Genomic DNA, 4,780 nt, shown 5'->3' with positions numbered 1-4,780 from the left:
AGAGATCATTGACCAACGCGACCAATGCCGTTTCCGTGCTGTGCCCAGGCCTGAAACCCGACTGGTATGGGTCTAGATAGACAGTTTCATCCAGGTGTCGAGGGAATTGCTGTGCAACCACACTCTCAACAACCTTCGCCATAAAGCGAAGGTTGGAGACCGGGCGATAGTTAGCCAACTCATCTGGGTTCAGGGAAGGATTTTTGAGGAGGGGCCTCACAACGGCCTCCTTAAGGGCCGTGGGGAAGACACCCTCCTGCAAAGAAGCGTTCACAATTCCCTGGAACCAGGCTCGTGTACCCTCCCGAGCTGCCAGTACCAGCCAGGAGGGACACGGATCCAACAAACATGTGGTTGCATTAAGCCTCCCCAAGACCCTGTCTACGTCCTCGGGAGCCACAGAGTCAAACTCCTCCCATACAACCGTCTCAAGACCTGCTTCTGTCTCCTCCCCCTGGGCCAGCCAGTCGGAGTCTAAGCCTTCCCGGATCCGTGCGACTTTGTCATGCAGATATTGAGCGAAATCCTCAGCCCTCCCCTCCAGGGGATCCCCCCCCTCAATTGAAGGAGGGAGTGGGTCACCCTGAAGAGGGCGGCCGGGCGACTATCTGATGACGCGATGAGTGAGGAATAGTAGTTAGTCCTAGCCACTCTCATCGCCACTAGGTAGGATCTAACATGTGTCCTTACCTGTGTTCGAGCGGGTTTGGTTCGGCTGGCCCTCCAACGGCTCTCTAGGCGTCTTTTCCGGCGTTTCATCTCCCTCAGCTCCCCAGTAAACCAGGGAGCCAGACGAGATCTAGGCCGGGTCAGAGGCCGCAAAGGCACGACTCGGTCCAATGTAGCGGCGGCAGTTGTCTCCCAAGCCGCCGCCTGATTTTCCGCCGAGTCATGGACCAGATCCCCCGGATAAGGCCCAAGCTCCGTCAGGAACCTCTCTGGGTCCATCAGTCGCCTGGGACGGAACCATCTAGGTGGTTCCGTCTCCCTGCGGTGGGGGGGCGCGGTCCGGAAGTCCATCCTTAGGAGAGAATGGTCTGACCATGACAAGGGCTCAATAACTATTTCCCCTAATGTCAGATCATTCTGCCACTGGCCNTGCTGCCTCCTCTCTGTTGCTGGGGAAACAGGGTTGCTGGTGGAATTATCTGGACGCTGAAGGTCCATCATGTAACCATTTGGCAAGTTAGCCACAAAACTACTGTCTGAGAGACGCCTCCGAAGGAAATTCATTCTGAAAACTTTTCCCAAGTAAGGCCGAAGAATGCAGAAGCAGGGTATAAAGAGTCTATTTGAATTTTTACAGGTTGGTTAATATTCTATCACCTTCAGTGCTGAAGAGATATTCTGCCACCGTCAATATTCCTTTCTTTAGTTCTCACCTGTGAAATGTAAGAGAAAACCTGTTTGAACCAATCACTAGCAGGCTAGTCCTATCAGAAGGCCAACAAGACAACTGCTTCAGGAGTCAGGTTGTTTTAAGAGGCAGCAGTAGGAACTCTTTTCCTATTTTTCTAAGGAAGAGAAACTGATGTAGGCCATGTGGTCTTGCCTACAGTTCATTAGTTCACCTGTTGCCCTTGGATGTTGTGGGGAATGGTCTCTCATGCAGGTCTAGTAAAAGAGCAATTCACCAGACCATCATACACTGGCAGTACAAAGATGGATTTAATCATACTCAAAACAGGCTAAAAAAGAAAAGAATGCATTACATACAGGCAAATTAATAAAATATACAGATACTTCACAAGATTGTACAGGTAAGTTAAAGTGCACGAGTAACTCATTATAGCTAAGTAATTTGGTTAATTAAATGCAAAATGTATTTAATAACTTGTTTGGCCCACAATCATATACTGGGCATAAGAAGTCTATTCTTAGACTCAACATATAGGCTAGTATAAAAGCAAGTCACTAATGTTTTGGTGCACTAGCATACATTTTGCAAGAACAATTATGCTCCCTAACTGTACCTTTTTTGCCAAGTATATTTTTATAACATTTTGATAGTTCACTGTTGAATGTAGGAAATAAATAACAAGTTGATCTTCCTTGAATTGAAAGGAATAGTTATTAATGAAATTGAACATTTTTTACCCTTTGTTTGAAACAGAAACGTCCTCCTGCTATTATATTTTGGAATATAATTTTGAATCTGGCAATGCTTTCTAACAATAGGAATAACTTCTCTCCTGATGATAAAAGAATCCTATCTTGGTAACTTAGTGAGTTGCAAAGGCCTTTTGTAATGCCTGCTTATCAGGGAAGCCAGAGACAGTTCGATAAAAGCCAGTAGTGCCAAAGAAATAAATCCTACAGAAGTTATCTACATTTTTTAAAGCTTGACTAAAATGACCCATTGTCAGTACCCTTTGCCTTTGCATTTTTAAATACAAATTGCCATCTTTAAGATTAAGTTCCTATGAACATGCTGAAGGCATTCTTACCCCAAAAATATAGAAGAAAATAGAAGATATGGATGCAAACTAATGTAGAAAAAAATATGTACATTTTTTTAAAAAATCTGAAAACAAACATATTATCTTTATTTCTCATTTCTAACTATTGTGTTGGATAATATACAATGTAATCAGTATTTGCTGAGATCTAGTCTTAAATCAGTCAATCCTAAAGGAAATCAACCATGACTGTTGTTTGGAAGGACAAATACTGAAGTTGAAGCTTAAATACTTCAAATAATCCAGATTTTAATGTTATAGTAACAAACATGAATAATAATCAATATTGGGTAGAATTCTCTATGGAGCTGATTCCATTATAAGACCGCCACTACTGACATATTTCTAGCTTTTCCACCAATCTTCCCTGCCAAAGCATTATATACAATCTGGGATGATGGCAAGCAATTAGCTTGGCTGTTCTCCTCTGAAAATCATGAAAAAGTGAACATTGGTTACACTATCAGGAAAAGAAATAGGACAATGTGGATATGGAATAGCTGTAATTAATTTAAGAGGCTGGGTGTGGCTTCAAGTGAAGGCAATCAATTACAACTGCCATCATATTCTCCATCCTCCAGGGCTTCTTCCTGCCAGTATGGTCACACATGAAAAAAGACTTTCCTTTCCTGAGTGAGATCTTCATGTATCATACACACAAAACGTTCTCTTTATCCAACCAGAGGAAGGAGCGTTCTCTGATTTATGCTGGTTTCTGAAAAAGTGGGAGATCTGGTTCACCTATTGTATTAAGCAACATCTTACTTAATAACTTGCAGTTGGCTGAGTCTGTATTCTATTTTTTGTTGTTAAATGTATAAACTATCCACTACCAGCAGTTCTATTCTTTATTCATATTTCCCTGCCTAATTCCTTCCAGATGTTCTGAGTCTCAGTTCCCATAAACAATTGCTAATCTAACCTGTCTGAGCCGGTAATGATGAGAAGGGCCTTGTCTCAACTGTCACTCTCTCAGTTACACCCTCTGACTAAACTCCTACAGTATTGCTTTCCCAGGAGGCAAACTGTCCATGTGTTACATTGCAAATCTATTTCCATCAAATAACCATTCCCTAGCACGCAATCAATATACTGCTGCCTTTATGGCAGTGGACAAGTAAGCGAGAACCATATTTTCTCCCTTGGAGCTATCCAACATGTCTCAGGTATGTAAGAGGCAATAAAAATGGTTTCTTAATGAAAAGTGAATTGGAAATCATGTCAATTCTTCCATAGTGATCTTATTCATAAAGGTGGATCTGAAATTTATTTTACATAGGGATTTCTCCTGCAGCTTTTGTAAAGTGTCTAGAACGGCAAGGCAACCAGAACTCAGGCAGTGATGTGACAGAATCCCAGACATTTTGAGGTACTTAAAAATCTTGGTCAGCTTTTGAGGACAAAAGACTAGAAGGTTTTTGGGAAAATTCTGAAGTAGAGCAATTGATTCCTTTATACATAATTTTTTGTTATAAATGGCTCATAGTTTTGCTTATTTACGTTTTCTATTCCAGCATTGGCATGATAGAATTCTGTCTTACGGACTGAAGAGCTCACTTTCTTCTTGAGAACATGCAAGCTATCATCATCAACAATAGATATATATTGATTTGGAATTTGGATAAATATCATCCTATCACTATATGTTTTTCAAATAGATGTCCCAAAACAGCTGGTGTTTACACTGTCCTCTATTATATTCACTGCTTACTTACCTTTTTTTAATTACCATGCTCTTTTCTTCTTCCTCCTTGTTCTCAGATTGTTTGATAATAAATGGAGAATTATTACTGTTATTTCTGCTACAAATATTTTAAAAAGCCAAAGTATCTGGGGGTTTTTTCCTTACTGCTCCCCCATTAGACTAAAGTCCTCTGTGAATCATTTTTTTCTAAATTGAAATTCTCAGAGGAAAGGCAAAATGAGAAACAAAAAAGGCCACAATTTCTAATCTCTAAGGGGCTTTTATTATGAAGCAATAAAGGAATTATAATGCATAACATAAAAAGGAGCCTGAGGGCAGTACAAATACAACTTCATTATTGAAAGCTTTGGCTGAATTATTAACATTGCTGAGGTTAAGTCAGGCAATATTTCATAGCAAATCCTTGGGCATTTTTTTAATGGCATCGGACCTGGATATCTCCGAGACCGCCTTCTGCCGCAGGTTACCTCCCATCGGCCGGTACGCTCCCACAGAGTGGGTCTCCTCAGGGTGCCGTCAGCCAGACAGTGCCGGCTGGCGACCCCCAGGGGGAGGGCCTTCTCGGTGGGAGCTCCCACCCTCTGGAACGAACTACCCCCAGAGATCCGGGTGATTC

This window comes from Protobothrops mucrosquamatus, unplaced genomic scaffold (genome assembly GCF_001527695.2).
Source record: "Protobothrops mucrosquamatus isolate PMUCROS unplaced genomic scaffold, P.Mucros_1.0 scaffold113, whole genome shotgun sequence".
Lineage (NCBI taxonomy): Eukaryota > Metazoa > Chordata > Lepidosauria > Squamata > Viperidae > Protobothrops > Protobothrops mucrosquamatus.
Note: the sequence above shows the minus strand (reverse complement) of the source record.